Consider the following 13,071-nt stretch of genomic DNA (forward strand, 5'->3'; position numbering starts at 1 on the left):
GACAAACCTGTTTAAAATTTTAGCGGTGGCGAGAAAAAAAAATTTGAAGTCTGTAACGAAATATAGGATTCATTTCACGGAAAACGTTGAAAATATTAAATATCATTTGATCTTGATCATTTTTGTCGCACCACGGTCGTTTTCTGCACACAAGGGCTAATTAGACCGGGACCTACAATTTATTGTCGATTCCGAACGGCAGGCTTGTTTTTATACTCATCGAAAGGTTGGTGCGCTAACCCCTCGATGGGGGAACTCCCTGTGGTAGCAATTTTTTGCTGCGGTCAAGTCGCCGTGTTTTGTTGTACCCCTGTGTCAGGAAAGTTTTCTGACAATATTAAATATGTACGTAAAATACAAAATATTGCATTTATATTTACAGCGAAGTTTCACGATATAGTTTTCAAGTTATGAAAATTATCTGACGTGCAGATGTTAGAAATATGAAAACAAACTGTTCATTCAAGAGCGTGCCGTTTATTATATATAATATTTATTAAGCTCTAGGACGGACCAAATGGGTCCCTAAGAGCTGCATAGTGTATGTTTTGTTTTTTGTTCTGTTGTCTTTATTTTATTTTGTATATCTGTGTCCATGTATTTATGTGTGCTGTTTTGAATTATTAATAAAAATAAAAATAAAAAATTTTAAGAGTTCTTTTTATCATGAGTGAAGATACGGGGAGGGGGGTACCCCCCCCCCCCAGCTTCAAAGGTGGAGTCGACTGATGTAATGTATATATGTATTGACATCATCATTGTGTCCCCCCCCCCCCACCCAGCAATAATTAACGTGCCCCCCAGACTTCCAAGTCTATCTCCCTCCTCCTATATTTTTTATCTCATTTGTAATGGAGAATATATATTTCATCCAAGGCCTCAATATAGGTGCTTGGTCAACCGGAGCAAGAGCTCATTTTGGTGCCCCCTTGTAATGTTGAAGGTTAAGGTTTGAGAATGGAATTTGCGCCCCCTCTGGTCCAGCGCTCGGGGCACGAGACCCACCTGCTCATCCCTAGTTGTGGCCCTGTTGCATCCATACATTTTCTGTTCAAGAAAAAGGAAAAAATATCCAGCATCAGTGGCGGATCATGATTTTGGGAGGCCCCAGGCGCAACCTAATCTGGAGGCCCCCTATCAGGGGCGTCACCCCCCCCCCCCCCGAGAGCAGAAAAATTAAATGGAAAAAAAAATGTTTTCTACGTTTTTGACTGAATAACAAACCAAGAAAATAAATTTGCTTAAAAAAGGGGGAAAATTCAGAATTTTTTCCAAAAAAAATCAGAACCGTCCTGAAAAATTGAACACATGGTCACAACCACCGCCCCCCCCACCACAAATTTGCGTTTATCCACCACTGCACCCTTTTGGCCCTAATAAGAACAAGATGGTTCACTAAAATGAACAATATTATGAAAATCATAACTTTTTTTTTATTTTTGAATCACCAAAACCATAAACACAAAAATAAGATAAGGAAATATAATGATATTCTCTGGTACTAGATGAAAAATAATCACACTCCCATTAAAAAAAAAAAAAATCACAGTAAAATTCTGCATCATATTTTTAGTAATCTAAGATGTCCGTCCTGGTGCCTTCAGCCACACGGCAAAAATGGAGATCCGTCATAGTTTTAGTAATTTAATATTACTGATTAATAAAGATTTGATAATATCTCAAATATAATATATTTGATTTGATATAAAGATACTGATAATATTTAATAGAAAAACATTTCTTCAATAGAGGGAAGAAATTATATCAGATAAATATAAGAATTATATTTTTAATGGAAGAAATTAGGTCAGAATGAATAAAATTTAATGAAAGAAATTATTTCATAATGAATTAAAATTATTATCAATGAAAGAAATTATTTAAAAAATGTTTTTTAGAAATTATTATTTTTTATTTGTTTATTCTATTTTATTTTTACTATTATTATATGAATTATTATTATTTTTTCTTTCAGCCACCTCGTTGGGCACTCTGCCTGTTGTGGCCTTTGCCTTTGTATTATTTGTATTCAGAGTGAATAAAAATCTTCTATATTATGTCCCCCCCCCGTTTCGTTTAATAACGAAAAATGCCACAGTATAACATTGTGGCCCGCGTACTTTATAAAATGTTTCAATATGGCCTGCTATGCCTCAAAGGTTGAAGACCCCTGCAGTAGACTCTCGCTAATCCGGTACGTATTAGACCACGGTGTGCCAGATTTTACCGAAATTGCTGGATTAACTTTGAAGAAACCCATTGAAATAATATATGAAATTTCGTGCAAAGACATAGTCAGGACTTGATCAGCAATTAAGAAATATTAGAACATGTTAAGGGGTTAGGGCATCAGGAGAAAAGTGACACCACACCACCTAAATATCCTGGACTACTGGACGTGCTGGATTAGAGCACGACCGAATTCTCGAGAGACTACTGTAGTTGAATTGAAATGCTCAAATAAAAATTTATCAGATAATTTATATATTTTTAGTTTTGCTTACCGTTATTTTTGGAGATTCTGCAATCTAAATCCTAAAGGAAATCTTGAGGATCGGCATGAAATTTTTTTTCATTACAATAACACACATTACAATTACATTAACAATAAACACTTTTCGGTCTGACACAAAGATGTTGTCTACCCAAGCCTCCTTGACCAATCCAAAAATGTAGCTCTTTTTTTTTAGAAAGAAGGAAAAGAAACCTCCTTGATTTTTTTCAGCCGGGGAGGGAGTGTTAAAAGAGAAACAGAAAAATCATGTGATTCAGAATGCATGTCATTCAGCATTCATTTCAAACCCCACTTTCTTTTGTCATATGGTCGTATGGTTCCAGTCATAGATTGCAAATGTATATGTTGTTTGAACCAGCTTATAGTATTTCATTCAAACAAGTGGGAGACAAAATCACAATAAGAGCTCTACTACATTCATTTTAATTAGTACGAGTGTCTCTTCCTGTCGATGTCGCCGCTTGCCGATAGCCATCTTGCCATCCATTATACTGTATACAAAAGCTTACACCAAAGCTGTCGTATTATCGGCGCCCATAAAAGCATTTAATACTGTGGAATGAGACATCTGTTTATGCCTTCACTCCAATTTTCATTTCGGACAGACATTAGGACCTGCTATTCTCACCCCTCCTCCTGCTTGTGCCCTTAGGGAAATACTGTTTGCAAATGACCCTCCCTGAATGATCGCTTTACAATGTCTCTTCTTTCTTTTTTGTCTGGGAAGAACTGGCCCTTGAGAGCTGCGTCTTGTAAATTGTTCTTTTCTTTCAGTTCCCGTTTTTCTTCCATAACTCTTATACGTACAGTATACATAAAAAAAAAAATTGCGGTTAAACAAAAAAGGGAGAGCAGATACTGTACTTAGTTCAAGAGATTTGTTGATGCGCATGTAAATTCATATGTAGGATGAAGCACACAACTATTTGGAGGCCCCCCCGTTCTGCCGAGGCCCCAGGCGCGCGCCTCATGCGCCTGTGCGGTAATCCGCCACTGTCCAGCATTCATTCACATGATTCAAAAAGAGAAAGAATGAAAGCCAATGATGAAATATCATCCAGTGTGGCACGCAGTCCACGCCTCATTCCAGCGCGTTACGTCACGTCGGATGTGATTGACCGACTGTTTCTGGAAAGAGTCAAATGCGTCATTCGCCACTGATTTCACGGATCTCTTTCTTCACTTTTGTTGTTTTTTCCTTTCCTTTCTGTTTTTATTTTTTTTTATGATGCAAAATGACAAAAGTAAGTGGATATGCAGACGACAGATAATACATCACGCTAAGAAAAAAAACCCTAAATCAAATATTATGAAATAATCAGGTGTTAGAACGAAGATGGCCGACAGATTGGCCAACCACTAGCGATAAAGTCCCTGGTTTTCGGTTTCTGGAGATTAGTTTCCGCTGGTTGGCATCAGTCTGCTGATAGAGTTGCGCTGTCGCGAATTTTACGGTATGTGTTTGGCTGCCGCTAACTTGTCTTCGATCATTAATAGCACTGTTATTATTTCGATAATACCCTTCGCTTTACATGCCGAGTGAAATCCTCATATCATTTCATGTTGAGCTGAATTGAGGTATCGAGTCATTTCCCTGGCTTTTTTTTTTACACCTCCCCCTCATGATATATTGGGTGAGCTATTTTTAAATGTCACTGTTTTTAATTTTATATTTTTAACACATACACGTTCACACATATTAGAAAGTTTTTGTTTTATGACATGCTTGAAAGCACAAATAAAAGTATCGAATCCATGGTATTGTAATTGTTTCAAATATATCAAGTGAATTTTTGTGATTGATTGAGATGCATCTGGTTATAAATGTTATGTTTGTGTTTTTACATACATCATGCTCATCTTAGGTTAGATCTGTAGAGATCATGATGTGTTTAATGTTTCATTCACTAGCTTCTAATGTAGGCTACAGTCCCTAGCCTCTAAAAAATCAGCTTATTAATACGGGAGGAAAAAATTGTATAAAAAGTGCCCTTTGTGCATCGGCAATGTACTGTGCCATAATAAAATAGTCAACGGTGTGGGATCTATTTCCAGTAGTCCACTATCTCTGTTCCATAATTTCATATTGTATTGAATATGCTGTGTTAGCCAGAATGCTGGGAATCCATTGAATTTGCTAAATGCTTATTGTGATCCTTATTAAATCTTGCCTTTCCCAACATGCCGGGAACAGACCAGATCCCAACATTTAAAAAACCTTGGTGCAAGGGAACAAGGAAAAAAAGACGCATAAGTGAATAGCATTATTATGCTATATCTTTGACTGGTAGTGCAGAAGAAGGGGCGTGGTAGCCTGGTCAATAAGATGCTCGTCTGAAGTAGCAAAGGATGCTTAGAGGTGTCGCAGGTTCGTCCTTGTCAGAAAACTTTCTTGACACGGGGGTACAACAAAAAATGGTGACTTGACCGCAGCGAAAAATTGCTACCGCAGGTAGTCCCCCCCTCGAGGGGTTAGCGCATCAACCTCTCGATGAGTATAGAAAAACAAGCCTGCCGTTTAGAATCTGCAATAAATTGTAGGTCCCGGTCTAATTAGCCCTTGTGTGCAGAAAATGACAGTGGTGCGGCAAAAATGATCAATAAATGGTAGTGCAGAAGGTTGTCTTATAACTGAGAGAAATTTATAAGTAGGAAGGGCTCAAATAGCCTCTCCACAGCGTCTATGCCTTATACAAATTGAAAGGTGTCTGATACAGCTATTGGTTGTGGCGACCCTGGCAAATTGATATATGGGACATACTTACGTTATATTTTAATTAGCTGTCCTGGGGTGTTGCATCAGTTATGGCCCTGATGTGAACCCATTTCGGATATGTATAAATAGCTGTGTATTATCTAAAAAAATAAATTGAGGACTAATGAAGGCTTCAGTCCAATAATATGCAGGCCCATAGCCAGAAATTTTGTTCGGAGAAGGGGGGGGGCCAAAATGATAGAACAACAGATTTGACCATTTCCCCCCTTTTTTTTCAGTCATTTTCTTACATTTCGGAGGTAGGGGAATGGGACCAAACCCCAAGTCCCCCCTCACTACGGCCTTGCCAATGTGTGTACCATTACATCTAATAAGTAAGTGTAATAAGCATAATAAGTTATAAAGACAGTGTACATTAGTGATGTTCAGAAATTTCAAATTAAATCAATAAAAATTACACATCTGTTATGATTCATATAAAAAAAGTAAATAAAATATAATCATAAAAGGAAAAAAATTATGAACAAATAATTTTTTGTACAATAACATTTCAGGAGGTTCTGAAAATGTCATAAAATCCGACAATGTCACGAAATCAGAGAATTTTGTGTTATTCATTGACTTCAATTTTACAATCATATACAAAAAGTTTTATAGGTGCACATAAATATTTTCTAGTCGCCATGGCAACCTTTTGAATATTGAAGGACCAGACTTCCCATGTCAAAGGAGATATCAAAGTGTTCCTGAAAGATTGGTTTATCCAAAATTTTATTAAATGATTATATGGAGATACTACATATCTATAATTTTTTATAGCAGAATAAGAAGTTGGACTACAAGCATATAAATCAACAAAGTAATTATGATGAATCGTGGTCTAAGAATCAAAGTCTAAATTAATATTGTAGTGTCCTTAGCACTTCTGGACTTGATAACCGAAGCTCTGTTGGTGGCGGTCCATCTGCGTGCATTGGATGTCACAAGTTGTCATGTAGGCTGTACAATGTGACAAATCGACATCACATCTGCGTCACATGGAATCCTGTTCCAAGTCAGCCGTGGCAAACTACTGAATATTGAAGGACCAGACACACACCCCCGCTTCCCATCTCAAGGCGATATTGAAGCGTTCCTGAAAGATGGGTGCACATCCAGAGTTTTATTATATAAATGAATATATGTATATATATCTATATAAATTTGTATAACAGTATAAAAAGTCTGACTACAGGAGTATAAATCAACTGCTTAACTACTACTCAACAATACATTCACCTTGTAAATATTATCATGAGCCCCGGCATCTGGGATTTGTCAATCCTGCTCTACATCCAAGCACTTCTATAACTTCTTTACTGGAAGGACATTAGTACAAGAGTTCACCTGTTAGCCCTTTAAGTGGGTTTTAAAATTTTCCTAATCTTCATTATACCTCCCACATTAGAAAGAACATGTTAAAATTTTGAGATATTTTGGTTTGACCGAAATAAAGCATCACGTTTGATGAGATATCTCAGGATTGCTGCTCAGGTAATTAGCCTGTTCATATCTTTCGAGATATATGCAGGCATAAAGTTGTTTTGCTTTCGATATGGTTCTACTGTTACTTAGTGATGCAGTCTGTTATCTATTTCATTTGCAAAGTATGATTTAGTAGTATTAGAAAGATTGTTACATGCAGAGGTGGCTTTATGGTTTTGATGCCTGTGGGCTTTACAAATTTTTGCCACCCTTTACCCATACCAGTCTAATTTGAATACTCATTCTTGAAATTTGTTACTTTTAGCATTAGTGCCCCCATCCTGTAAATATGCCCGTCTCTAAACCACTCTTTTGGCTACTCACTCACCTAGCCCCCCCCCCACTCTTTAACTCTTTAAGTCACTTTTTCAATCACTCAATGACCTGGCACCTCACTCTTTAACCCACTCACATGTTTGCCTACTCTAGGTCATTCTTGTAGTTACTGACATGCTTGCACATTCTTTGGGCGGGGCAGATTGAGAAAAAGTCTTTGCCTATGCAGGACATATTTTTTGGCACCCCAATTTTAAGGATAAAGGAGAATTTTATCCAGCTCACAAAGCAATGCTGAAAACATTACATACCTTTAAAATATGATATTGGAACGTGATATAGTTGAATGAGATGTGTGTGTGTGTACATTGTGCTGGCTAATTAATGAATTTTTTCTTATTTCAAAGAGCATGGTTATTGCAATGTACTCCGCTAATTAAAAAATTATCTAGCACTTCCTAATCAAACCAATTTTTTTGGGCTTATTGTGATGCGTCCATACACATTTAAGCTTATTAGCAAACTTGAAACCATTTACCTAAACAGCTGTTTTATCCAAATTTATTGCAGTAGGCTGGATTTTTCAATTAGTATATGATGTGTAAAAATTTAAGATGGTTACAGTAGAAAAGAATTCTGCACCGATCAAAATAAGTATGATCATAATGATTTCATTAGTGTTTCCCATTTGTATTCAGTCCTCGAAAAAGTAATCAAGTTCTTATGCCATCCACAAAAGTAACTTTTAGTGAGATATCGCTCTCAAAAAGGAAGATTTTCATCAGCATTTCTTATATAGGCTATATAGATTATTGGGTTGTAATTATTTTTATCATATTGTATTTTAAATACAGACAACTGTTTGGTAGATTAACCTGACAAATTTCATTGGAAAAATTGCATCTACAAACACAGTTTGTAAGGGTAAAAAATTTAATTCGCTTCAGTTCTCATTATGTTTCTGTGATCTATTTTATATCCATATAAAATATTTCCTTTAAAATGCTTAAAAGAAAGATTGTGCAATGATGAAAGAATGTGCATAGTCTTGATGACTATGACGGGTGTTAGGCGATTGTGACTAATCGTGTAGGTTCATTAGATCGTCCGGTATTTTACGGGACAGACCAGTTTTTCCCATGTTTATTTGACTCTTGGAAGGGGCTATCGACCTCTCTGGATCTGCGTCTAACCCATAGTCAAGTGAACATTCCTATTAAAAACAATCGCAATGTTTCCGGTGGAGAATACAGAATAAAAAAAATGCTATTTATACCCTTGGCGTAGCAGAAACCACTAAAGTGTCATATACATATTTTTTATGAAGTAATTTTTTTCTTTCGATCTTAAGAACGTGCAAAGTGAGAGATAAGAAAATGTCTTCCATTGAAGAAAAATCAGCTTCATAAAATATCTGGGCTTGCCATCGCTACAATAGAAGGCTTTTAAAAAGGCGAAATATCTCGTCAATGCCGATTAGAGGGTTAAAATGTTATGGAGCATTGTCGAATTTTGCAGAATTAACTCGAAGAAGTGTGCCTGTCTTGGGGAGAGAAATTTTGAAGAAAAAAATCGAGGCTCTTTCTTTTTTTTTTTTTTTCGTGATGACAGTGTTTCTCAAAGTGTGCGTCGCGGTTCGTAGCGGCATCACTTATGTAGAGCGTGAAACTGGAGATCATTTCATTTCGTAGCTGGAGGCGTTAAAATGATTGTTCTCCGATTCTAAAATTGTGAAGAAATTGTTTCTAATGTCCGAAAAAAATATTTATATTGGTGATATGTTCTTTTTACACTTCGGGAAACATGGAGAATCATTATCAGAGCCGAAGATGATTATAATGCGACGAGAGTATTCGTTGCAGCGATTGCAGCTGCGCAAATATACATGATTGTTTGCGTTTACGAATTGACGAGTTCACGATGACTGGTCGGGCTTGTTGGTTTTATTGCTGATCACAAATGCTAGTTTCTTGAAGGTTTAATGTGCCATTTTGCTAACACTATTTCCAGCTGCTGTAGATTTATGAAATGTGTGTGTGGGCTAACTTCAGACTAGGATGATCAATTCGATATGTAATGTTTATAAAACTTTCAACTTCATTTCGGAATAACATTATACATATAGGTGATGGTGGCAAATGTAGTGAAATTTACAAAACTCACCAAGACGATTAGTGGTTATGTATAGGGCTGGGAATCGATTAAAATATTTAACTGATTAATCAAAAATTTTAATCGAATATTTTCCGTCACTATATAATATTAATTAATGCTATATAAATGTAATTTATTCATTTTATGCACCTATTTATTACACCTTACTATGTATAAACAAGTATAGGAATAGGCAATATTTTCCCAAACTTTTTGTTCCATCGTCCCCTTTTTTCGGAATTTTTTTTTTTCTCATCGTCCCCCTGACTCAAGTGAACCCATAGGATCCTGTGTTATACTCGCACCTTCTATCGTTCCCTGGGCCATTCCATTTCTCCCCGGGGGTCGATATGGCCCACTTTGGGAAATAGTGGAATAGACTAAGAAATTAAGGTTGCCACTTGAAACAATTTAATACTCGTATGCTGAACATATTTTGTTAAAACCTGGAATTTCTTCATTTGGATCTTGTTTTTTTAATCGATTATTTTAGTTACTGATTTCGAGTCATATTTTGATCATACTGTTACTTGTTCTTCAAACTCCTCTAAAATGGTGCTTGTGAGGAGAGGGATTGATAATTCCAAGAATAAGAACAACTACTATTCATAGTGGCGACAATAAATTTTTGTCTTACCTTTTAAAACTCTCCTCAAACTCAATTTGAAACTGATCGCAATTTTTCGTTGAATGAACTTATATTTTCCAATGCCGAAAACTTTGGTCAAAATATTGGTTCAATAATTGGTTCGAAAATCTATATATATATATATGTATGTATAAAATTGACTTTTTTGTCTGTCTGTATGTGTGTTTTTTCTATACAAATCTACAATTTTAGATTGATCGTCACCAAATTTTACATATATGCCAAATGGAACCCGACTTGAACGATAGGCTACTTTAAAAGTTCGTCAGAGCAGGGAAAATGCCAGAAATTGGCGGAAAAACTGTCGGGCAACAATGGTTTCTGGGACTCAACAATCACTTTCGGAACGTTTATTTTGGTTACAGTGGTTCCCTAGCAATGCGTTTCAGACGTGTATATGTCTTTACAATGGTTTATGCCTTTGTTAATGGTTTGCCACTTTTTCAATCCTCCCAGTAATGAGACTTTTTGAATAGACGTCAGAATCATCATCACCACCACTTTGAGGGTCAGGCAAATGATGATCCCAATAAAAATAAGTGTTAAAATTGCCGATTTTACTGCAGAAATGCGGAAATTTCCGCCACATCACTAATTTTGAAAATTGTACTGAATTCTCGATTTTTGAAATATTTAGTTCGCTTAGAGATACGAAGCCCAAAAAAAATAAACATGAAGTAATTAGCCAGACCTACTTTTGAGTTGGCTATCCATGCAATAATATTGATTTCAACTTTTTATTTATCTTAATGCATGAAAACCTCATGCATGAGTTAACCTCTCATGCATGAAAATTAATGTCTTCGTATTGTCTTCTAATATTCAACTGCATAAATTCATATAGTTTAGGTTGTTTTAAAATTAATTATGGGCCCGTAAAGTGTACATCGAAGAAATTACACAGCTTTAACTACTTTAATCAAGCATTTTCGGAAGCAGAAACAAGCAGATAGATAACTTGAAATTTGGGGGGGGGGGGAATCAAAATACCTAGCTCCCCTTAAAAAAGGGGAAAAAATTCATGGTATTTTTAAAAGAATCATCCGATTTGAAATGCGTATATTACGAAAAATATTGAACATAGACACTTAAGATTAATTTTATATTGTATTGCATGTCTAATCAAAGTTTTTTTACAAACCAAATAAAAGGTGCTCAATATGTCCATTTTGGGATGTACGGCATATATCTATACGGTAGTCAAATTCGTTCCGAACTTTTGCGAGCATGTTTGCATCCACCGTTGCTGTTATGCGTATCTTCAGTTTGGCAAATGTACGTGGAAGGAGGCACATAAACGTAGTGTTTTATAAACCCCCACAAGAAGATATCGCACACAGTGAGATCCGTCGATCTTGGAGGCCAGTGATGTTCAACTGAATCTCGTCAGGTCCCGTACGGCCGATCCATCGTTTATTAATGCGACTGTTCAAAAATTCTCGAACGGCCAAGCTCCAGTGTGGCGGTGCCCCACCTTGCTGGAAAATGAAGCCATCCGAATCTGTTCCTAACTGTGGGAAGAGCCAATCTTGACAAACACTGAAAGAAAGCTCAGCCGCCCCGGCCGAAGGAAGAGCGTTAGCGTTACGCGTCGGCAACTGTCTGAAACTCGAGATTTCCTTCTTTCCACCGTTTGTACATTATTCGATCAAAACGGATTAAAAGCTGAAAAGTTCAGTTTTTTAAATTGGATGATTCTTTTTGAAACATCCTGTATATTCATTTCTACGTTTCTTTAAATCTAGATTTGTTTCTTTCATGAGTCACGCAGGAAGGCGCAGTATTGGTTAACTTAGACACGGTTGTATGTCCCTAAAAGAAAGAGGGAGATATCACGTGATCGAAAAGGTCTCATTGAAGAAAACCCGGACAGCGCCGGGTATTATAGCTAGTGTTATATATATTGATACAATAATGTAGGGCATTTAATCAGTTTCGTTAAATAAATCAAGTCGCATTTCTAACCTCTTACTTAAATTTTAATCGAACTTTAATCGGATTGATCGAGTCGATTAATTCAACTGAAATTTTTAATTGCGATTAACCGACCCGATTAATCGGACCAGCCCTAGTTATGTATAATCACGGTTTATCCCTTTTTCGGTAGCATATACATAAAATTCTAAAAATGTTTTGTAACATTATACTGTGCCGTAATATGTTAGACATTAATATACATCGATCCATCCAAAATTTAAAACTCACGAATTTCGGGAAATCAATAACCAGGAATCTCGTAGAAATAGGTCTTTTTCTTCTCAACAACTCAAGGACGAGCGTTTGAAAGGAAAAACAAAAAACACGGGCCTACATAGCTTTTCTCGTATTATATATATACAATTCGTGTAGTATTGGTAACTCCCTCCCCCTTTTGAATATTTTTCATTTTTATGTATTATGAAGCAGCGATTTTTTTTAAACATCTCTGGAAGGAATTCGTTGCAGTAAATAAACTGTTCGCGATTTTTTGTGGTATCACGTTTACTCGTAGTTTTTTTTATACATATGTATGTATACACACATTTTTTTCCCTGAGAAGGGAAAAAATTGATGGCCTTTTGGCGTGTCGGCAAAGTCCGTCGTGTCGAATAGCTGCTACTTCCCACCCCTGTCTTTATTCTTCCAGCATTGTTTCAAGTTTTTGTTTTCACCAAAGAAAGAAAGAAAAAACTTTGCAAGACCATAATTTTTAGTTTTCTGGGCTCTCTAGCTTTTTTTCTTTTGTTTCAGCTTTTCTTTTATGTTTTTTATGACGCTTTTGAAACGTATAGGAAATAAGTAACGTTTTATCGGTGCTGTCCGATGAAATTTCCAAGAAGGTTTCTTTATCATCATTTCTCTTTTTTTCGTGTTCGAGGCCCGCCACTGAAAATCTCTTGACACCAAATTATGTAAGCTCTAGGTATTCGATTTTTTTAGGTAAATGTTGAAATATATTGCTTTCAGAATATATATATTTTTGAATATGCCTTTTAGGAATATTTTCATTCTTTCTCAAGTAGGTGCATGTAATTTATGCTCAAAATGTCCTTATTTTTACGAAACGTGCAAAAGTCTGATGTTTTATTTCATGTTTTTGTTTTTGCCTTCTAAGATCGGGACACTTAAAAAATGTGAACTTGTGTTCTTTTTTTGTTTTATGGCAGTTTACGTTGTACAGTAGTTACGTAGGTTATTTCATAAATAATGCACGCTATCATTTTATTTGCATACATATTTTATTATAGGTGATATCTC

General features: G+C 36.1%; 1 protein-coding gene across 2 annotated transcripts in view; it reads left to right on the forward strand.

The window, feature by feature from the left end:
- Positions 1-3,939: 3,939 nt before the first annotated feature.
- The window catches only part of LOC149078955 (plasma membrane calcium-transporting ATPase 2-like), a 167,879-nt gene continuing 158,747 nt past the window's right edge, over positions 3,940-13,071 (forward strand). Inside the window, exon 1 of one of the 2 annotated variants that reach the window (XM_089241179.1) lies at positions 3,940-4,149. The gene's annotated coding sequence lies outside the window, so the exon portion shown is untranslated. The remainder of the gene's footprint in view (positions 4,150-13,071) is intronic. The other variant, XM_089241181.1, reaches the window with a different exon arrangement.

Source organism: Pholcus phalangioides, unplaced genomic scaffold (genome assembly GCF_987345545.1).
Source record: "Pholcus phalangioides strain wild (caught in Gottingen) unplaced genomic scaffold, Ppha-v1.0 ptg000013l_1, whole genome shotgun sequence".
Taxonomy (NCBI): domain Eukaryota; kingdom Metazoa; phylum Arthropoda; class Arachnida; order Araneae; family Pholcidae; genus Pholcus; species Pholcus phalangioides.